We start from the raw sequence: 24,728 nt of genomic DNA, 5'->3' as shown, positions 1-24,728 counted from the left end.
TCATGACTGGTGTGGCGAAAGTACATAAGGAAGTATTATTTACTCCTCCTCATAACACAAGAACTAGGGGTCACCAAATTAAATTAATAAGCAGCATGTTTAAAACAAACACAAGGAAGTATTTCTTCACAGAAAGCACAGTTAACCTGTGGAACTCTTTGCCAGAGGATGTTGTGAAGGCCAAGACTATAATAGCGTTCCAAAAAGAACTAGATACATTCATGGAGGTTAGGTCCATCAATGGCTATTAGCCAGGATGGGCAGGGATGGTATCCCTAGCCTCTCTTGGTCTGACCCAGTATGACCGTTCCTATGGTCTTATGTTCACACATAGACTATCATAATCATGTACACCCTTATTATTGTACATATCAAAGTCATTCAGGAATCTTATTTAGCAAACTCTCTCAAACATTGTACAGACTGCACTATTTCTTTGGCTGACCTGTCAAACCAAAGTTTAAGCCTTTTATAATGGAAGTGAAGTTTCTTATTTCTGAAAGTAAAGTTCTTATATATTATGGATTCTGGGGTGTTCTTCCTGAAAATCAAAAGCAAAAAAATCCCTGATTTTCTCCATAGATTTTCAATTTTGGTTTTCAGGTGTTTGGTTTTTCATCTAAAAGTCAAAAATTTCTGTGGAAAGCAGACACTTGGTAGAAAAAAAAATTTCTGTCAAAATAAATTGTAGACAGTTTATTCCACCAATTAGCTCTAATATATATATACACACACACACACACACAAAATAAAATGTGTTACAATTAACCAATTAACTTCTAGTGATATGATACATTTACCATTTTAAATCCTTATAAAATAGTTTGTAAATAAAAAAATTAACAGGAAAGCAATATAGATAGGAAATTTTATTGAGATGATGGGCTAACTTTGCGATAGGTTTTTAATATCACCACGTTCTGGCTTTTGTACAACAAACAACTCTTTCCCATGTGCAACAAACATGCTTGACAACCATTTAAGGACAACAACAGACACTGTCCCCTAAGCAGGACCCTACCACTAATACTGAATAGGTGAAAACAGTGTGTGAAATGTACATACAAAATGTGCAACGATCTTGTTTGGTTTTAGTCACATCTGAAAACAATTCCAAGTATGGTTTCAAACCCTGATGTCAGTAAAGCCGCTCTCAAAATGTATTCACTTGTTCTTCAGGCCTGAGTATGTTCTGGCTCTCAGAAGTGAAATGATTAGTATGTTTCTGAAAGGTAACTGAAGCACAAGTTATTTAATCTTCATTATTTTAAAAAAGTTAAAAGCCCTGATTAGATTGTGCTCTGATGAGCAGCATGACCATATTAATTCACACTCAGTCTGACCTAAATCCTAACCACAGGTGAAACTTTGATATACAATAGTCACTTCCACACCTAATTAACATTTCAAGTAACATAACTGCTTGCCCATCTGGTGAGAAACAATGCAAAGATCCTCCCCCAGTCTCACATATTTCTATATTAAAACAAGTGGCAATTTCTTTTAATTAGCCCTGCCATTCTTGGTGCAGCCCCCAGATATATAAAAATTAATTACCTATAAACTCACATCTTTATAATTTTAACCTTTTTATGCTTCACTTGTTTTCAGTGACATTTATTAAACACATACTTATCAGGAGATTGCACATGGTGGACAGGCAATTTATCAAAAAAAGAAAGGATAGAAAAATAGAATCCTGGACAAAGCTTTTTATGAAGCCTTAAACCTGCACTAGCTGACAATCAACAGCTTATCAAAGCCTTCTGTTTTGACATTGCTGAAAGAAGCATCCCATTAAAATGCTGCTAATGCAAAATCACTGTTTTTGTTAAGTTAGAACATCTACTATCTAGCAATTCTGCTATAAATCTGTTGAAGCTTTAAGACTCCTGTCAAGGCTGCTTCCCCACTCTGAACTTTAGGGTACAAATGTGGGGGCCTGCATGAAAACTTCTAAGCTTAACTACCAGCTTAGATCTGGTCCGCTGCCACCACTCCCAAAGCTAATTCCCTTCCCTGGAAAAAGAACAGGAGTACTTGTGGCACCTTAGAGACTAACAAATTTATTAGAGCATAAGCTTTCGTGGACTACAGCCCACTTCTTCGGATGCATATAGAATGGAACATATATTGAGGAGATATATATACACACATACAGAGAGCATGAACAGGTGGGAGTTGTCTTACCAACTCTGAGAGGCCAATTAAGTAAGAGAAAAAAAACTTTTGAAGTGATAATCAAGCTAGCCCAGTACAGACAGGTTGATAAGAAGTGTGAGAATACTTACAAGGGGAGATAGATTCAATGTTTGTAATGGCTCAGCCATTCCCAGTCCTTATTTAATCCTAAATTCATTGTGTCTAGTTTGCATAGTTTATTCAAACTCTTAAGAACATAGGCTATTTTTTAAAAAAATGTAGGTACTTTAAAATCAGGCATTACAGTGTCTAAATATGGATTTAAGTAAGTGGCCTGATTTTCAGAAGAGCTGAACACCCACAAACAGAAGAAAATGTTTGGACACTGATCTACATTTTTACCAAACTTTCAAATCTATGCAAGGCACTGCATTTAGCCTTATGGAGTGGAAATCCATCAACCTCATGAAAAAACTCGTACAGATACAGACAGACATCATCTTCCTTTCCAAATGCAAGCAGATGGACATCATACCAAAAGGACTAAAGGTAAAAAATCCATTACAATCTACATATCACACAGACTATGCTGAGAGACTGTGTCACACACTCTCAAAGAAACTGCGAAACCACCTGATCAGCATCCTATACAGCAAACAGGGAAAGATTAAGAATGAGCTCTCAGAACTGGATACTCTCATAAGAAACCAACCTTCCACACAAACTTCCTCATGGATAGACTTTACAAAAACTAGACAAGCCATTTACAAGACAAACTTTGCCTCTCTACAAAGGAAAAAGGACACTAAACTATCTAAACTGCTACATGCCACAAGCAGCCACAACAGCAGTTCCCTTAACCCACCCAGCAATATTGTTAATCTTTCCAGCTATACTCTTAGCCCAGCAGAAGAGTCTGTCCTATCTCAGGGCCTCTCCTTTTGTCCCTCCAGACCCATGAATATGATACAGTTCTGCGGTGACCTAGAATCCTACTTTCGACGTCTCCGACTCAAAGAATATTTCCAACAGACCTCTGAACAGCATACTCACCCACAGAATCCCCCCTACCAGCACTACAAAAAAAAGGATTCTGCGTGGACTCCTCCGGACGGTCGAAACAACAGACTGGATTTCTACATAGATTGCTTCCGTCAGCGTGCAAAGGCTGAAATTGTGGAAAAGCAACATCACTTGCCACATAACCTCAGCAATGCTGAACACAACGCCATCTACAGCCTCAGAAACAACCCTGACATCATAATCAAAAAGGCTGAAAAAGGAGGTGCTGTCGTCATCATGAATAAATTGGAATATGACCAAGAAGCTGCTAGACAGCTCTCTAACACCACATTCTACAGGCCATTACCCTCTGATCCCACTGAGGATTACCTAAAGAAACTACACCATCAGCTAAAAAAACTCAATGACAAAGCACAGGAACAAATCTGTGCAGACACATGCCTAGAACCCCGACCAGGGGTATTCTATTTGCTACCCAAGATCCATAAACCTGGATATCCTGGACGCCCCATCATCTCAGGCATTGGCACCCTAACATCAGGCTTGTCTGGTTATGTAGACTCTCTCCTCAGACCCTACGCTACCAGCACTCCCAGCTATCTTCGAGACACCACTGACTTCCTGAGGAAACTACAATCCACCGGTGATCTTCCAGAAAACACCATCCTGGCCACTATGGACGTAGAAGCCCTCTACACCAATATTCCACACAAAGATGGACTACAAGCTATCAGGAACAGTATCCCTGATAATGTCACAGCTAACCTTGTGGCTGAACTTTGTGATTTTGTCCTCACCCACAACTATTTCACATTTGGGGACAATATATACCTTCAAGTCAGCGGCACTGCTATGGGTACCCGCATGGCCCCACAATATGCCAACATTTTTATGGCTGACTTAGAACAACGCTTCCTTAGCTCTCGTCCCCTAACGCCCCTACTCTACTTGCGCTACATTGATGACATCTTCATCATCTGGACCCATGGAAAAGAAGCCCTTGAGAAATTTCACCATGATTTCAATAATTTCCATCCCACCATCAACCTCAGCCTAGATCAATCCACACAAGCGGTCCATTTCCTGGACACTACTGTGCTAATAAGCGATGGTAACATAAATACCACCCTATACCGGAAACCTACTGACTGCTACACTTACCTACATGCCTCCAGCTTCCATCCAGGACACACCACACGATCCATTGTCTACAGCCAAGCTCTAAGATATAACCGCATTTGCTCCAATCCCTCAGATAGAGACAAGCACCTACAAGATCTCTATCAAGCATTCTTACAACAATACCCACCTGCTGAAGTGAAAAAACAGATTGACAGAGCCAGACGAGTACCCAGAAGTCACATCCTACAAGACAGGCCCAACAAAGAAAATAACAGAACACCACTAGCTGTCACCTTCAGCCCCCAACTAAAACCTCTCCAGCGCATCATCAGAGATCTACAACCTATCCTGAAAGATGATCCTTTACTCTCACAGATCTTGGGAGACAGACCTGTCCTCGCTTACAGACAACCCCCCAACCTAAAGCAAATACTCACCAGCAACCACACATCACTGAACAAAATCACTAACCCAGGAACCTATCCTTGTAACAAAGCCCGATGCCAACTCTGTCCACATATCTATTCAAGTGACATCATCATAGGACCTAATCACATCAGCCATACCATCAGGGGCTCGTTCACCTGCACATCTACCAATGTGATATATGCCATCATGTGCCAGCAATGCCCCTCTGCCATGTACATTGGCCAAACCGGACAGTCTCTACACAAAAGAATTAATGGACACAAATCTGACATCAGGAACCATAATACTCAAAAACCAGTGGGAGAACACTTTAACCTGTCTGGTCATTCAGTGACAGACCTGCGGGTGGCTATATTACAACAAAAAAACTTCAAAAACAGACTCCAACGAGAGACTGCTGAGCTAGAATTGATATGCAAACTAGACACAATTAACACCGGTTTGAATAAGGACTGGGAATGGCTGAGCCATTACAAACATTGAATCTATCTCCCCTTGAACATCATGGGATGAAAAGGCTCAAGAGTCCATTGAGTCTGACCAAAGGTAACCTATGGTATTTTCTTTCAAGGACAGGCTTGGAAGTATAGGGGTATTATGAGACCTGGCTCATGGGCTTCATTGAAGGACTGGAACTTTCATAGATTTGAAAGTTTGGTAAAAATGCAGATCAGTGTCCAAACATTTTCTTCTGTTTGTGGGTGTTCAGCTCTTCTGAAAATCAGGCCACTTACTTAAATCCATATTTAGACACTGTAATGCCTGATTTTAAAGTACCTACATTTTTTTTTAAAATAGCCTATGTTCTTAAGAGTTTGAATAAACTATGCAAACTAGACACAATCAACTCAGAATTAAATAAGGACTGGGAATGGCTGAGCCATTACAAACATTGAATCTATCTCCCCTTGTAAGTATTCTCACACTTCTTATCAACCTGTCTTTACTGGGCTAGCTTGATTATCACTTCAAAAGTTTTTTTTCTCTTACTTAATTGGCCTCTCAGAGTTGGTAAGACAACTCCCACCTGTTCATGCTCTCTGTATGTGTGTATATATATCTCCTCAATATATGTTCCATTCTATATGCATCCGAAGAAGTGGGCTGTAGTCCACGAAAGCTTATGCTCTAATAAATTTGTTAGTCTCTAAGGTGCCACAAGTACTCCTGTTCTTTTTGCGGATACAGACTAACACGGCTGCTACTCTGATCCCTTCCCTGGGTAGCCTTGAGAGACTCTTCACCAATGCCCTGGTGAATACAGATCCAAACCCCTTGGATCTTAAAACAAGGAGAAATTAACCATCCCCCCTCCTTCCTCCCACCAACTCCTGGTGGATCAAGATCCAACCCCCTTGGATCTAAAAAGAAGGAAAAATCAATCAGGTTCTTAAAAAGAAGGCTTTTAATTAAAGAAAAAGGTAAAAATCATCTCTGTAAAATCAGGATGGAAAATAACTTTACAGGGTAATCAAACCTAAAGAGCTCAGTCAGAGGACCCCCCCTCTAGCCTTAGGTTCAAAGTTACAGCAAACAGAGATAAACACTCTAGCAAAAGGTACATTTACAAGTTGAGAAAACAAAGATAAACTAACACGCCTTGCCTGGCTGTTTACTTACAAGTTTGAAATATGAGAGACTTGTTCAGAAAGATTTGGAGAATCTGGATTGATGTCTGGTCCCTCTCAGTCCCAAGAGTGAACAACTTCCCAAACAAAGAGCACAAACAAAAGCCTTCTCTGCCCCCCCCCTCACAAGATTTGAAAGTATCTTGTCCCCTTATTGGTCCTTTGGGTCAGGTGTCAGCCAGGTTACTGAGCTTCTTAACCCTTTACAGGTAAAAGGATTTTGGAGTCTTTGGCCAGGAGGGATTTTATAGTACTGTACACAGGAGAGCTGTTACCCTTCCCTTTATAGTTATGACAACTCCCCTTCACGTTGTACTTAACATTACTCTGTGATGGTCTGTCCTGTTATAGAAAAGGGTCAAGCCATCAACAAATACAAAACAAACTTGGTTTTTGTTTTGTTTTTATCTACAAGATTACAAGGGAATGATTTGTCCCAGAGAGAGGATAGTCCTTTAATTCTGAATAGCTTTCCACTTTCCAAAGCAATCTAAGAATGAATATCAGTTTGTCATGCATCTGTGTTTATAATTAATTAGCAAAATTGCTAGCTGTTGGCTAGCTATATAGCAAATTACTTGGATATAACAAATAAATTGCTGTTTTAAATAATAATAAAAATATGCGTATTTCCTTGATGGGTACATATTGGTCAATCTTAATTTATCCTTTTCCAATCTGATGGCCTCAGAGCCCACCTAAAATCCTATAACATTGCCATCCCCTTTAAAATGAGCCAAATTGCTCATTGAGACAGTGGCAATGGTATTGTTTAAAGGCCTCCAATATGAGACAGAAGTGTTCATTTCTGAATTACTGTAAATAAACAATCAAAGAAGGTAAAGAACAATTCAATTGTTAATGCATTTCTCTTGTTATTTCATACAGCATGGCTGGAATAGTTTATAAATGCCCCCCCAAAACAGGCCCTGAGCCCCTGTCATAACTATAAAGGGAAGGGCAATAGCTGTCCTGTGTACAGTACTATAAAAATCCCTCCTGGCCAGAGACTCCAAAATCCTTTTCCATGTAAAGGGTTAAGAAGCTCAGGTAACCTGGCTGGCATCTGACCTAAAGGACCAATAAGGGGACAAGATACTTTCAAATTTTGGGGGAGGGGGGAAGGCTGTTGTTTGTGTTCTTTGTTTGGGAGTGTGTTCGTTCTCGGGGACTGAGAGGGACCAGACATCAATCCAGGTTCTCCACATCTTTCTAAACAAGCCTCTCCTATTTCAAATTTGTAAGTAAATAGCCAGGCAAGGCGTGTTAGTTTTCCTTTGTTTTCTCAACTTGTAAATGTACCTTTTACTAGAGTGTTTATCTTTGTTTGCTGTACTTTGAACCTGAGACTAGAGGGGAGTCCTCTGAGCTCTTTAAGTTTGATTACCCTGTAAGGTTAATTTCCATACTGATTTTACAGAGATGATTTTTACCTTTTTCTTTAATTAAAAACCTTCTTTTTAAGAACCTGATTGATTTTTCCTTGTTCAAGATCCAAGGGGTGGATCCTGATTCACCAGGAGTTGGTGGGAGGAAGGAGAGGGGATGGTTAATTTCTCCCTGTTGTAGATCCCAGGGGGGGTTGGAACTGATTCACCAGGAGTTGGTGGGAGGAAGGAGGGGAATGGTTAATTTCCCCTTGTTTTAAATCCAAGGGGTTTGGATTTGTTTTCACCAGGGAATGGGTGAAGGTTTTTCAAGGCTTCCCAGGGAGGGAATCCATTGAAATGGTGGCAGCCGAACCAGAGCTAAGCTGGTAGTTAAGCTTAGAAGTTTTCATGCAGGCCCCTACATTTGTACCCTAAAGTTCAAAGTGGGGATCCAGCCCTTACAGCCCCCTCCCACACACCCAAACTGCTGCTGCAGAAGTCATGGAAAGTCACAAAATCTGTGACTTCTGTGACCTCTGTGACAGACGCACATCCTTAATCATTACTAATCATTTTAACAGAAAGAATCAGCTAATGTGGTTACCCATTATTGCATGTAGTAGACACCAAGGTGGAATACAGGGAGGAAGCTGGTTGCTATTAATGATTAATGGAATAAACGTGTAAGGAGTTCAAGCCACCCAAACTCCAGGTCACCACCCATCTTTTCAAAAGCGTAAGGAGGAAAGAAAAAAGAAAATGCAACCATTCCCCAGTGCCAAAAACCTTCACTGTTTTCTGGATGTCAAAACCTAAACCACACCCTATCCTTTACTTTGTGGCTAAAGCCCCAATTGTGCTGTAAACATGGGGCCAGTGCAGATAATCAGTATGACCCTGATCAGGTGAGCAAGACACAGCAACCAGGCATCTAAAAGGATGATTCCCTGCAGCAACAATTTTCCTTTTCCTGCTAATCAATTTGGCAAGCAAAGAACAAGGCAAAGAGAAAAGGCACAATGTTTAGATAGAATTGCTTCTGAAATTAATGGTTTATTCATGAAACATTATCAGTTTTAAAGTCTCATATATAATTTGTAAGTAATTTGCTTGAGAGCCACTGATTTGGGATCACTTTTAATTTTTCTGGACTATGACTGGCTGAAATTCTTTTCTTTTTGCGTTGCTTTCCTTTGACCTGACTGGTAAACCAATATTTAGGTCTGTGCTGGGTTGTTTCCATTAGGAGGCAAAACTGATGATACGAGTCAATTGGTGCAATTCAGTTTTCTGTTTTATTTTGGGTTTTAAAGTCCTGTTTTCCTGAACACAGTAGAAATAAAATAAACAGCAGCAACAGGAAGTTTTCTTATTCAGAACTTCATGTTTGTCTTTTCAGCAAGTTCTCTGCTCACAGAAGTGCTTTCTCTCTCTCTTGCTCCTCCCAGGGCCACACACCACGACATCTCCCCTTTTCTGCTGGCTCTCTCTTTTCTTTCTGGTTCCTCTCTCTCTCATTCACTCACCTCTGCAACCAATTAATGCTCCATCTGCTGCGTTTGCAATCAATTTCAAGGGAATTCATTAGCTTTTGCTGAAGCCTTGCCATTCTGACCTTGGCTTCCATTATTTCAGCTCTCTCTACACAAACGGTCATTACATTACTCCATCATTTAGCTTGAAGCAATGTTGCTTAGTACATCCATCAGTTTTTGCCAGGTCTGTGACTGACGGCCACTATTAATATATTTCAGATTGACAATATAATAACCAATAAGACACACTAATATGGTTAGTATACAAGAGGTATTAAGTGGTCAGAGCAATGAAGTGGGCATCAAGACTCTTGGGTTCTATTCCAAACTCTGACAATATTTTACTTTGTATACCTTGGAGATGTCAACTGGCACTCTAGTCAAAGTAAATGGGAGATGCAGGTTCTGAACATCTTTAACATCTTTTAAAAAAAAAATCAGGCACTGAACCTGTGTGTGTGTCTCTCAGATAACTCAAGTTTGTAAAAAATAATATACTTACATAAATTTTGTGAGGCTTAACATGTTTTGAGAGCTTGGAGGAAAGACACGTTAGTTGGTACAATGTATTACAAAATTTTCACCAGATTTTAAAAAAACTTAACTTTATGCCATTAAAAACCCAGTTCTAAATCTGTATTGTACATATTAGCAAATGGTCAAAAGTGATGAGTAAAAAATGGGTGTGTTGCAGGGTGGCTACCAAGTTATTCCTGCCCAGTAATGAGGAAGATGTACAGTAGATAAATACAGCTTTAACTTGATGAGGATTGTTTAAATCCATGTCTCTTCAGGCACACCTAATCTCCACCAAGACACTGCTCCTATTTACCCTGCACAAAAGTGAGTAATGTAAGCAGTTCACACAAAGGGCTTCAAATTTACTGGTTTTCAGGGTGGAAAACTAAACCTCATGCACCTCGCTGAGTTCCATCCAAGAACACACAGGGATACAAGGCTTTTGAGAATTTACACATATTCTTGATGTCTCCTGCAATGATAAAATGAACAAAAGCCTCAGTGTGAAAATGGAAAACAAAACCTTACAAAATTCTATCTTTACAAAGAACCTGTTAAAAACAAAAAGTTCAGCAGTTGCAGCACACTGAAGCAGATTATATTACATATCTCACTGCATCCATCACTGAGTTGCCATAGCAATTGGAAAAAATGGTTAAAAACTGCAAGGCTTTGGTCTTACTTTGTGTGTAGGAGGAATATGATGTTTGAGACCTCAGGAGAGAAAGGGCATACACAGATATAAAGTAATGAAATGCCGAACAATAAAACGATAAGAAGGGATTACAAATGATCTTTAATAAAATGGATTACAAGGAAAAGAAAAGTGACAGCAGTAATTAAAGTCTGCGATTTCATCAATTAAAAACTGAGATCAATGTGATGTTTAAAAGGACATTGAACCCCAAACTTGGTGGCTATTTGGAGCAACCGTTTTTAATACAAGAATCACTGATGTGAAGAATTGCTCAGTTTGTGATTATCTATAGGATTTATTCATCTAATATCAATTAATTGACTTGTACCAATAGAATATAGCATTTATAGCCATTAAAAGCGGTTACTGAAGTCCAGAACATGCTTTTTGTAAGTATCTTGCTTTTTAGGATATTTATGCTACTTTTATAAAACAGAATCAAATGTAAAATTGCTAAACAGCTACAATGGACTTTTTTTCTTATAAGCACACTTTCATTTATTCTATTTTAAGTACTTCCTTGTGAGATTATTCCATTGTCCAAGTTTGCATTCAAAAGTTTACACACTGTAATGCTTCACCTTCTAAGAGTTTTAATTCTTAACCCTTCTTTAAATATGTTCAGATTGTAGAATTTATTTTTATTGTAATCTTTGGTATGTTATGCCACATATAACTTCTAGGTAGATTCTCTGTGTACTTAGTACATGTTCCTTCTGTAGTTTCAATTACACCCTCTTGTATTAGAATCTTTTATCATCTGGAACAGTTTTGTGACATCCACCTTTTCTTTGCCCTTCAAAGTGTTGTATATCTTAGTCATGGTCACTATTTATTTCCTCTTTAATAATAAATATACACCAAATATTCTCAGAGGAACATGCAACCTAAAAAAAAAAATTCACACATCTGATATTTTTAACCTTCTATTATTAAAAGTAGCATCTAAGTTGATTATAACTGAAAAAAATCTTTATTTTTCACTTGGATTACTTTGTGTATTTTATATATAAAATGCTGTAACCATTTTCACTTTTACCCCTATACAGGAAGTTTCCATCTGTTTTTGTTTCACACAGTAAAAGGAGAGAAAAATATTGAATAAAACAGGAAAATATGGTTTTAAAACAACAACCACTGAAACAGGCATAGTAGCCAGAACTATTTTGAAATATATATTTTAAAAACTGACTAGATTTGACATGGATATTGTCCCTATGAATTATCCTTGTAGTTTAAACCCATATGGCTACAGAACAGTGGTTTTCACAGGGTTCCTTTTACAAGGAGTTAGCGGTTGGTTTGGAGGTTGTAGAAATATTTTTTTACTTGAAGGTTCAGGTTATATAGAATACTTTTCTCTAAACGGAACCCTTTGCACTTCAGCTCCAATTTTCCCTACTTCCCTCCAGATCACACAACTGCCTACAAATGTTACTTTTACAATTTTCAAGGGGGCTGTAGCATGGCTACACTATATTTGGGTCTGGCATTGCCCCTCTCTGCATCTTCAAGGGTATAAGGTTAATCTATTTTACTATATTTATTGATTCCATTAAGTATATGCACTGCACCCCATATCTCTATAAAGATCTTTGATGGCAGGATGGGAAAAAGCAGTTGATCAGCACCCCTAGAACAATGCCAGCAACATAACCTAGTGTACACAAACAATCCACATATCCCCAAAGACTCTGGGTGCAGCCGCTCCTACATTAAACATAGGACATGAATATAAATACCTCAGAAGTAAGGCTTCTGTTTTGTGGAATAATTGATTTGTAGGGGGGGTATTTTTAGCAATTTTTTAGTTTTCTGTAGATGTCCAAAAATTGGGGTTGTCCGGGAACTCTTTGTATATACTGCAATAAATAATCTCTTTCTAATGTTGCCTAATGTGGCAAAATACTGCCAAAGTTACATGGCAAAGTTAATAAAGTACTGTTTTAAAGATTACTGGGAAACTTTTAGGGCACACCAGCACAATCTACATGGACCAATTAATGCACAACATGTTAGTGAGCTTTAGAAATCACACCCTTGTCGTTTGCACTACTGCTGCATATAGACAAGCCCTTCCATACCAGTAACCATTTCTCGTGTGTTTTTTTTTCCTGCTGTTTATTGGAAAAACACTATTCTCATTCCCCCCACCCGTCTCTCTCTCTCTTTTTTATATCAGGGTTTTAATCAGTGTTTATCAGTTAAAACCTAAAACCAGAAGCCCTACTTATAACCCTTAGATGAAAGCTGATTCCTCCAAAAAGTCTACTTTAAGGAATATGGGCATTTCATTCAGGGCATAGTTCCTAACTACTGCATTAAGATTTATAAGGACGTCTATTCCTCTGTATTTAATGTAGTAGCTAATGAAGAAGAGGTTTGTGTTTCTTCCATCCTGATGTTCTGCTTGGCATTTTCTAGCCACTTTCTATAACTTGCACCCAAAGAGGCAGAGATGCTTCTGATTTTTGCCATGGGATCCTGATCTTCAGTGATCCAGTATATTCCTTTCATTGGCTGCATTGCCCACCAAATAATTAGAAATGGGATAGAAGTAAAGGTACTCAGAAACTTTAGACAGTACATAGTACTTTCTATCAGCCCCTTTGAAGGTAGGTGTTCCTGATGCAAGAGTTTGCCAAATAATTTTGGCTGGCTCTAGTAAAATCTCATTAATAGGTGGGACTATGCAACCTGAAACAAGAGCGTAGAATTTATGAAGGGCTTCTTCCTGTACCTGCAAAGTTTCAGCTACCCTTTTCATTACTCCCTGAAATTGTTTAAAAGCATCTGCATGGGGAGAGAGAGGGCATTACTGCCTCATCAGGGGAAGATGGTGATGTATTTATTTGAGATACAATATCTTTATCCTCCTTATGCTCCCGCTCTTCAGATGTCTCTAAATGTATTGCAGGGACAGATGTGAAACATCCTATGGAGGAGCAGGTTTTTTTCCTCTTATCCACTCTCTCTGGATGACTAGAAGCTCGGATATTGTTCCCTATACAAATCCCATTGGTTCCAGTATGGCCATTGTGTAGGTCATATGAAAAAGATGGGGATACCCGAGGTGGGTCATTCCAGAGTATAGGAGGGTGATGATATGACTCTCTGCCCTGTTTAGATGTCACTGACCCCACTTCAGATCTAGATCCTGAAGAAGGGGCTCTTCGGGAATATGTTGGAGAGCCCTGCTTGCTGGACTGAGAGTCTGATTCAGAACATTCTTCAGAGGCAAATGGAGGTGCTGTAGAAGATGAAGTTGTATGGGGCAATCATTTAGATACAATTGGTACCTGGGATAACTGCACTTCACCTGCCAACCAGGGAGATTCTGGTTCTTCAGTAGCCATAAGGTCCTTATGGAGCATAAACATTCCCTGCAGCCGGGTCAAGTCTGAACAGATCAGTACCTAAACTCTAATTGCTGCTGAGTAAGTGTTCAGTGCCTAATGGCTAGTGGGTGTTGTAGTATCTGACGGTCATCAAGATCAGTACTGTTATCCTTATGGTCTTGGCTGCAACCGATACTGTATGCTTTGAAAAAGATGACTTGCTCTTCATAACAGCCTTAGTCCTTATCACAGCACTTGAACCAGTCTTTGATGCCAGTACCATCCTGCACTGTGTACGCAGGATGGTACCAACAAAGCTGCACTTGGGCCCGAACATGAGATTTCAAGATTTTGGCCACTTTCATTTCTCAACTTCTGCAGAAGGAGATCTAGGCCTCTTATGCCTGGAAGTAGTCCTTGTCCCTGTCTCCAAAGGTTGCCCTGAGACCCACCAGATGATGGAGTCTTGGAGGGGTCTGACTTCAGTGGGGCACTGGACCTGAGTACTGGTCTCTCCACGTACAGGTTGGGTCAGAAGAGTCTAGTTCTGACAAAGGTCTTATTAAAGACTCCATGAGAGAAATCCTCACATTTGTTTCTGTGATCTCTTTTAGTATTATTCTATTTTAAAAGACTGCAAATGTTACAATGTGAGGGCATATGGGCTTTCCCTAAACAAAATAAACAACTGGAGTTATTGCTCACAGGGCTAACTTCCCTCCTAAAAATGTCACAAGACTTCAAGGGGATTCAGCCATTCCCCCCCAAGTTCAAATAAAGAAAAAAAATGTCATCCCCAAAACGTCCCCCATCCAAGGGAAGAATGCAGGGGTGGAAGAGGTCAAAATAAGGGGAACAATTGAAAGTAAGGCCTGAAATCCGTCAGTTCAACTATTTACACTACAAAGAAACTATTATTGAACACTAATGCTAAAACTACTCTAAAACTAGCTAAAACTATCAAAATTTACTAACGGTATGTAAACTATGCAGACACCGCAGCACTACATATCAGGCCTGAAGCCATTTAGAAGGAAATGAGTGGCAGCAGGTCCCAAACTTCCCTATATAAACTTGGTACAGGGAATAAGGATACTTAGGACGCATGTGCAGATCATACAAAACCAGCTGGCAAAAGTGCATGGAACGTATGTGCACCTAAGGTGGAGTACCTATAAGTACAAGCAGTTGAAGAAGAGGAGTAAGGTGCATGCCTATGGGTAGAGGAGAGGATATGTACTGTTAGTTGGCTGAACTCTTTTCCTTGATTCTGTATAGGTATGTTGTTTTTAATCAAACCTAATTTCTCCCAAAGTTTTTGTATATTCATTTTCTGTGTATTTTATAATGGTTTATCGAGATTTAGAGGTGGTAAGCAGACCTGTTGGGGACAGAATTGCAGCTAATGGAGAATATTTTATCTATCAACAGCTACGTATACACACTTTTCTGTTGTAGAACAAAAGTTGAAGGAAAAGTGTAGCTATGATGGAGAAGGTTTTACATGTACCCAGCCTCCATCATCACTCAGGTTTGTGTGGGCCCATCTACCACTAAAGTCAAGTTTGCATGGGCCCAAACACACCTCAACTGACAATCAGGCCTGCATGTGCCCAGCTACCTTTACCTTCAATTAGATTTGTATGCCCCAACCCTGTCCACTGTCAATGATTCAAGCTTGCATGGGTCCCATCTCCATCAATCCCTTAGGCTACTGTAGGCCTCCTGCTCTCCCCTCCCCCGGCCGCAATCAATCAGGCTTGTGTGGGCCCATCACCAAAACCCAAGTCAGTATAGAATTGAATATAATGTATCTAGGGCATACCATAGATGATAAAGGATTGCACCTAAATTCTAATACATTGCAGTCAGAAGTCTAGGAACCACAACTGAAAAATATTTCTGAACGCTAACCAATTTTAGATCTATTATTTTGTTAATTTTTAAAAAACTTTAAAATACATTATTTACTAGAAATGGATCAGCTCTGGAAAAGCTCAAACAATGTTTTCAATGAATGGAAAGAGCTATCATATGATACATTAGCTATGCACTGGTGTATCACATCATAATTTAGTCCATATTGCTGAAGTGCCTCACCATATGATGTTGAGCTATAACAGTACATGAAGATGGCAAAGAGAAACCATTGCCTTTGTCTCTAGAACTTCAACAAGCAGTGACTAAAAATACACACAAATTGAAAAAGGGTCTCAAATATGAAAATTCTACAAATATCTCTTTGAAACAAAATTCACATAAAACATTGATGGTATTCTAAGTTCCAAATCAGCCATACCTACTCTGAAATGTATTGAGGATTCAACAATTGGTATTGATCTTATTTGTCATGTAGTTTCAAAATATGGTAAATCGGCAGAGCATGCTAATCTTGATGGTTTATCTGTTTAACTTCATGTGGTAGGCATGAGGTTTTTCTCTTGCTATATAAGTAGCAATAACCTATCTTTTCTGAGAAAACATTTGTTTCACTGACTTGGAAAATCTCTGCCCTGTCTTAAGTATAAAAGTACACTATGAATGCCTGACCAACTTTGTGGCCAAGGAAACTTTGTAGTCTTAATTTGTATTGTAGTTAAGGAAGAATACTCAATAGAACAAATACGTTTACTTAGCAAACTCCAGGTGATAATATTTCTATGCTTTCGAGCCCTGGATTGCATTGTATGAATGTCTTGTTGAGAAGCTATTTCTGGAGGTAAACTGTAAGCTGGTAATACAACTCATTGGCCAGTGTATCAGATAGCACTCACAAAACCAACCTGATTTCTGTCCCTGTTTTGCAGAGTTTTATTTAAAAAAAAAAAAAAATTCAACCTAAGTCAGACAGATAAGCCTGGTCCTTTCCTCAGCCCCAGGGACTTCTAAAGGAGCTTACTTTTCACCAGAAGCTGCTTGTTGGCCTTTTATCTAAGGACCAGATGTCCTGCAGATATCTCTGGCCTCAGACCCATCATCTGGGATATAGCTAATTAATCATAGGTTCAGCTAAACCCACCTTCTTTGAAGGCCCATCGCACTTTGTGACACAAACACAAAGATAATAAACAGAATGTACAACAGTTAATATAAAGGTACAGAACAAAAGAACCGCTATATCTGGGGAAATAATAAACTTTACCATGGTGGTACATTCATAAGCAATAACCTCGTCCAGTGCCTTACAGTCATACAAAGTAAGGAGTCCTAATTTGAATGGGCAAAAAAAATTCCATAGGGGCACCATGGAGTGTTAATATTTTATATGGATGGATGAACAGCTTGAGGAAAAGGGAACTTGATAGTGAAACAATTTTATTCAAAAGAATTCCAGCAATTTACTGAAACATATTAAACATTCTCTATTATTATTTACGATCCCATCTCCAGGAGAACTACAAAAATACAAGTACGGGACCTTACAAAAAGTGATACTTAGGACAAAATGGGATTAATTTTTTAATCTTGTCTTGTAAACTTTTTACTAAAGGTCTAATGAACTTAATATACTGTTACTGATTGTTCACCTGCTGAATTATTCCTCAACAGATTTGAAACATATTTAACTTTACTCAAACCTATCAGATAAAGAATAGTAAAAAATAAAATATACCCAGCATGAATCACATGGTTTTCTCTAGGAACTCAATCTCCATTCACAGCAGGAGTATAATCATTCAAGGAGAAGATGCAAGAGTGACAATTTGGAATTTGTGCAAAGCAATTTGATCCTTTAGTGAACTTGGTTAATCTGGATCTAGAATACATCATTCATCCACAGAAAATACTTTTCAGACAATACATCATTGACCTGTGGAACTTGTTGCCATAAGATATCATTGAGGCCAAGAATTTAGCAGGATTTAGAAAGGAGTACACATGTGTAATAAGAAGAATACACAGAGCTAAAGTAATGATTAAAAATAAACAAGATTTTCATTCAAGATGAAACAAAAACCATTATAGTTTTCTTCTGGAGAAATATAATAATCTGGCCAGATGAAGTACATGGGACCAAATACAGCAAAACAGAGACTAGAGGTATATTTAGGGGAATGAGGAATGCTACTCTGAGGCTAAAGTTGGAGTGCACATAGTCTCCTGATTCAATGGGTACACTATACTAAATACTTCTTTGACATGATTTTGAGTTGTAGTCAAGGGTGGCACTGACAACCCACAGTAGCAGCCTGGACCCCTAATCTCAGCTCCCCATTCTGGGCACTGCAACCTGGTGGATGGGATCATAGCATCACTCAGGTTTTTCATTCTTAGTTTCATGATATCTGTGGGTGTCAATGAACCCATGAATCCACTCGAAATCTGCTCCTAGGTTAATGTATCTGGGACTTTCGAGAGTTAAGGAAGGAGAGACAACTGACTGCCTTTTCTGGTCCTATTCAATGAGCTCTTTAAGGACTCCGATTTTCATTAGGCACTAATGCAGCTATTTGGATTTATATGTAGCCAATAATAATAATAATAATAATTTACCCACAGTCCTAATAAAATCTTTACTGTGTCATTCATGTATAATTCTATAGACTTTTTTTATCTGGTTAAAAAAATTAGGCCCGATTCTGCTTTCACTTGGAAAAAAAAGGCTTTGCATACATGAAATTGAAAACAGAATTTGTTGCTCACTCTACAGAGGTTCTCAAACTGTGGTCCAGGGACCACCAGTCATCCACGACCTCCATTCAGGTGGTCCGCGGATAGTTCCCTCTAAGATGCACGCCTGGGTGGACGCACATGAGAGAATGAAGGGCCACCCACATTATTAGTGGAGTCGCGCAGGCGTGGCTCCACTAATTAGGTGCCTGGACCCTGAAGAAGACGCACATGTAAGGTGAGGTGGTGGCCTTGGGGGGAATAGGTGGGAGGGGGCACTGGCGTGAGAAGAGGGGGTGGGGGAAATTTGGGATGTGCAGGGCTCCGGTGGCCAGAGAAAGAGGCAACTTTCCCCAGCTCCATGGCTGCGGCTGCCGGGGACAGATGGTCCTCTTTCCCAGCCTCAGCTCTGTGGGTGCTGTGGCGGGTGAGAGACCCCCCCCTTCCTTCCCAGCTCCAGCTCGGGGACTGCCACAGCAGGAGAGAAAGGGCACATCCATCGCATTAGAAAGGTAAGACTACTGATATTAAAATATGAGTTGTGTGCTTTTATTTGTAGAACAAAAAAAGTTATTATTATTAAGGTTTATTTAATATAGTGCTTTTATCCAAAGTGCTTTACAATAGTTAGCTAACGGTACAAACAATATTTGGAAAGATCATTAAGTGGTCCGCCGAGACCATCAGAAATTTTCAAATGGTCCGCGGAAAAAAAAAGTTTGAGAACCATTGGCTCAGAATGTTCTGTTTCCCAGATAAAGGTCTGAACAAGTGTCACATTTGTATGATTTTTACCTTTGCTTTTTTAAAGGTTGCTCTCCCCTTTAGGACCTGATTTAAAGCCCCCTGAAGTCAATGGAAGGACTTCTGGTCATTGGATCAAGCCCATAGTTTTTTGTTTTTGTTTTCAGCTATGAGTTTGCTGCCAAAGAATTTAATGCTCTGGCCTTTTTACAGAGTTGTCACACAACATCACAGCAGCTTGATGTTATTAATAATGATTTTCACACTACCTTAAACTCAGATTATAATGTTAAAGAGTTAGTTACAATAATTTACTAAGGTAAAACATTGGTGGTGGTGGTGTTGCAGAAATGTCAGTCCCAAACAATCCATTACCAGTTTTCCGAGAATTTGTTTCACCTTGAGTCCTAAATACTGCCAAAACTGAGTGGTTAACAACAGTACCTTAAAGACTAAAAGGGCAGTATTGCTATTATAAACATATAATTTTACTCACAACAAGCAAATATGAAAAGAAAGAAAGACTTCTGATACCCTTTTTTGGTCTGCTTGAGAAACTGGCAGTTTTGGGGCATCTGGTATTCATCCCTTGCAAGCAGCAAGGACCTAGAACATGTTTCTACAGGTGTATAAATACTAATTATATAGCCCTAAATACAGCTTGCAGCAGATTTAACATTGTTAATAATACTGGCATGAATCAATCCCAGTCCTAGAAAGCATAATATAAACCCTGACATTGTTTGGGGTATAAATAAATCAGTTCTCTGGTAACAAAGCAGCCCATTAATTTTGCCTGCCTCTTCTATCATTCCAGCCAAAGACAGTAAACAAAGTACACCCTATGTGGATTCCTTCCATGTTGCCAATGTAACAAGCTGCTCTAGAGTCACTAAAGAAAATAATTACATTTGAAAAAATAATCTGGGTTTTACATCAGAGAAAGCTTTGACAGAAGCCAGCTAAAGATAATTAATCTTAGAAGACTGAAAAAAAATGATTATTACTACAACCATATTTAATACTGTGCTTATAAATGCTTTATTTTAGGGTCAATTCAGTGGAGTATATTATCTTTTAAATGAAACATCTTCATCCAAGCAGCTGTAGTGACATAATTTAAGCTTAAAACTTCATTGTTTGGGATTCATTATTATTTCCTGTATTATTCACTGTAAAGAAAAGTAACCCCTCTGCAACAATGCTGAAATACAAACAGGACATATATTGTGCATAGCAAATGGACGAGGCCATGCGGAAGGGCCAGGATCAGGAGGGGAGTGGAAGTCCACACTGAAGTCTGGTTGGGACTCTGCAAGGGGGCACCCGGTCCCCAAAGAGCCAAAATTTGGGTGATAATTGGGAAAACCATGAATACTGGTTTTTTCAAGACCTAGGGATTTTTGGGGGGGGGGGGGGCGGAATCAGTAAATACTGAAAATGATGGGCCTTAAGTATGCGTGGGAACAATGCAAGGCCATTTCCAGCAGAACATTTAAACAGATGCTGAACTTTAAGAAAATGAGCGGTCCTATTGAAGCAATTGGGATGCCTCACCTACTTATGCTTCGCTGGATGGGAAAACAAATTTCTCTAACACCCTGCTTATGTACCTCAACTGATGACAAAGTGATGTGAAAAGGTATTTCAGTTTTCATGGTCCATTCTGTCCATAGTTTCTTTACTGAAACGGTTTGCTGTGGAACCAATTAATCCTTTTATAATCTAAGAGTTCTCCATAACAACAGTGGTGTTGCAGGTTATCTACTACAGAATCTTCTCTTAGCTTCTTCTATGAACAGCTAGTTTTATTTTGATCTGTAAGGAAGAAGTTAAACCATACTGTGCTTTTTATAAATCTTTAAACTTGTGTAATAGATATGGCCATTTTGAAGTGCATTTTTTCCATAACCTAGTTCTGCTATTTCATTATTTTAGTGGACGTTAACTTGCTTCTAACTCAGTCTGCACTGCAAAAAAGGCTTCAAGCTTTGCCAATAGCATGGGAGTGGCCTATGAAGTCAATGAAAACCACAGAGGTAACTAGCAAACCATTTCCAACTCTCCCAGAAGATTAAGAAGTGTCAGATAAAAGTTGAAAAGATAAAAGAATTAGTTTAGGATTTTGAAGGCTTAGTGGAGGAAAAGTTTTGCTATTATACAGTTAGAATCATCATGTCCTATTTAGCCAACTGTGAATAGCAGGGATAACGTATTGGCCAGAAGTGGCAAAAATCCTGGTTTGAGTATAGAGTCCATATGAGCAAAGCAAAGAGAAGTACTCCTGAAAGCTGATAAGCCAAACTGAACCCAGATGTAATTCCAATGAAGTCACTATATTTACACAATGCATAAATCTAATCCTATATAAGTGCCTGCCCCCACTTGTTTCTTAGATTGCTATGTTTGAGAATGTTATTTCCAGCAAAGTTTGAAGTTCATCTCATTAATTTAGGTCCTCCTGATCCTGCAAATATTTATTCATGGGAATAAGTTGTGTCAGTAATCCCACTGAAGTCAATACTTCTTGTGTCAGTGAAGTTTTACACATAAGTGCCTGAAGGACTGGGGCCTTAGATTCTAAACTTACAATGCAGGGAATAGGACAATCAGCACTATATGAATGGATTGTGATAACAGTAATAGCTTTCATCAACTTTATTGTACCTTCAAAAAGCTATTTTCACAAAAAAGGTTTCTTTTTTTTCAACAAAAGAAAAATGTTGACTATTTGGTATAGCACAGGGGTAGGCAACCTTTCAGAAGTGGTGTGCCGAGTCTTCATTTATTCACTTTAATTTAAGGTTTCGCGTGCCGGTAATACACTTTAATGTTTTTTTAGAAGGGGTCTCTCTCTAAGTGTATATTATATAACTAAATTATTGTTGTATGTAAAGTAAACAAGGTTTTCAAAATGTTTAAGAAGCTTCATTTAAAATTAAATTAAAATGCTGATCTTACGCCGCCAGCCTGCTCAGCCTGCTGGGTGGAGGGTTCAGGGCAGAGGGCTGGGTGTTGGGGGGGACTCGAGGTCAGGGCAGAGGGCTGGGGTGTGTGGAGGTGCAGGGCACAAGGCTGGGTGTGTGGGGGGGTTCAGGGCAGAGGGNATTCAGGGCAGAGCGCTGGGGTGTGTGTGGGGATGCGGGGCAGAAGGCGGGGTGTTGGGGGCAACTCGAGGTCAGGGCAGAGAGCTGGGGTGTGTGTGGGGGGTGCAGGGCAGAGGGCTGGGGTTTTGGGGGTGCAGGGCAGAGGAATTGGTGTGTGTTGGGGTGGGGAGGTGCAGGGCAGAAGGCTGGGGTGCTCGGCTCGTAGGGGTGCTCGCAGCCCCCTGCCCTGAGTGGCTCATGGCAGGGGGCTGGGAGGGATATGCCCTGTTCCACCCCCTTCCCCCACGGCCGTCCCCACCTCTCGCTGCCTGCTCTACGGAGCAGCGCGCACGCTGCACTCGGCTCTGCTCCTCTGGGAGGAGGAGGAGGGGCAGAATGCACCACGTTGTGCAAAGAAGCGGGGGAGGAGGGAAGCGTGGCTGCCGCAGGACCAAGCTTCTGCCTCCTGCCCCCGCAGGGGAGAGCGGTGGGCGGGGGGGAGGAGAGGGGGCTGAGTGGGGCGGGGGGCGGGGGCAGGAGGCAGAAGCTTGATCCTGTGGCAGCCACGCTTCCCTCCTCCCCCACTTCTTCCCACAGCGTAGTGCATTCCGGCCCGTCCACCCCTCCTCCTCTCAGTGGGCAGCAGCGTGCCACTCAGAATCGGCCATAGGTTGCCGACCCCAATATAGCATAAGTTATAGAAAAAACCCAAATAGAAGATATCTGAAATGTCCTTTCTTCCATAAATAGTGCTCCTAGTAATGGGATATGAAGTCAAATATCTGTAGGAGACTGGCTAAAATCTGACCCAAGTCAACATTATTATCTTATGTTAACAGCTATTCAGTTGTGATATGAATTAGCAGACTCAGTCCTAGTCACTAGTGTATAGACATTTCAGCTAATGAACACCCTCTTGGCCTTCTCCACAATGAGGCCAAGCAATGCATAGGCATGGAGACTAGATGTTAAATCATGTAGGTGCTCCCTCCAGACCATAACATACCTAGGCCTAAAATCATAACACTGAGTTGGAATCTTTAGATCCAAAGCACATGCCTCTACCACTTGAGTTAACAGACGAACAAGTACCAGAAGTGGGCTACTATCCTCTATGTAGATCAGGCCTGAAAGGGGAATGAGACACACACTTTGTCAGTGGTTTCACAGCTCTTTGCCAGGCAGCAGAAGAATGTTTTCTATCAGGAATACTTGGTTCCATTCCAGATTCTGGAGGACAGCATGCTCTAGTGCAATGGTCTAAAACACGCGGCCTGCAGGGCTCTTGCGTGTGGCCCGCCAGGCTCCCCACGTGCCCCCACTCCCCGCCCCTCTGCCTACCCACGGGATTGCCCCCTGTGGCATTGCGAGTCCTGCGCCGCTGTCTGAAGCAGCTGGCAGCACGCCCCTTTGGGCCGGGGGCGAGGGAGAGGGAAGGAGGCAGAAGGCTCTTGCATTGCCTCCTTCCAGGCACCGCCCCCCGCAGCTCCCATTGGCCGGGAACAGGGAACCGCGGCCAATGGGAGCTTCGTGGGAGGTACCTAGAGAAGCGGCAAGAGCAGCGCACACACAAAACCCTGAGCCCCCTCCCTCCCCCAGGGACTGCAGGGACAGGATTCCAGCTGCTTCCTGGAACGGAGCAGCGCGGGGCCAGGGGCCAGGGCAAGCAGGCAGGGAGGGAGACTGCCCTGGCCCCGGTGCGCACCGCTGCCACCCCGGAGCCGCTCTATGTAAGTGGCGCCAGGCTGGAACCCGCACCCTGCACCCCAACTCCCTGCCCTGAGGCCCCTGCCACATCCCACATCCCTCCTGCACCCCAACTCCCTGCCCTGAGCCCCCTGCCACATCCCAGACCCCAACCCCCTGCCCTGAGCCCCCTGCCACATCCCACACCCCTCCTGCACTCCCTGCCCTGAGCCCCCTGCCGCACCGCTCATCCTATTGCACCCCACCCAACGCCCTGCCCTGAGCCCCCTGGCGCACCCTGCACCCTTTCTGCACACCCTGGGGGCAGCGTTGGGGTGGGGACTTCGGGGAAGGGGTTGGATTGGGGCAGGGAAGGGGTGGGAAGAGGTGGGGCAGGGGCAGGGCCTAATGGAAGGGATGGAGTGGGGGCGGGGCCAGAGGCAGCGAGGGGGGTGTCAGTGATGCGGCCCTCGGTTCAATGCACTAGTCCTCATGTGGCCCTTGTGGTCATTTGAGTTTGAGACCCCTGCTCTAGTGCTTTAAGACTTTTCTGCTCCTGTGCCCCACAGCTTGCCCTCTTCTGTCCCTGCCCCATCAAACCTGTCCCTCTGCTCCTGTCCCCTCTTTGTTCCCAGGGATCTCAGCTTGTCCCTGTCTCTCAATTCCATCTGCAAACTTCAAGTTGAGTGCCAAGGTGGCTCACCCCACTAGAACCTCACTCAGCCCTAGATGTGTATTTCATGCCTGCAAATGGAAGCACTTATTCTAATTAGATACACAATAACTAACAAAAATGTA

General features: G+C 41.1%; 1 protein-coding gene across 1 annotated transcript in view; it reads right to left on the bottom strand.

The window, feature by feature from the left end:
• The window catches only part of PCDH15 (protocadherin related 15), a 698,694-nt gene that overhangs the window by 421,992 nt on the left and 251,974 nt on the right, over window positions 1–24,728 (bottom strand). The window lies entirely within an intron of this gene.

Source organism: Trachemys scripta, chromosome 7, assembly GCF_013100865.1.
Source record: "Trachemys scripta elegans isolate TJP31775 chromosome 7, CAS_Tse_1.0, whole genome shotgun sequence".
NCBI lineage: Eukaryota > Metazoa > Chordata > Testudines > Emydidae > Trachemys > Trachemys scripta.
This window is presented reverse-complemented; position numbering and strand designations above follow the sequence as displayed.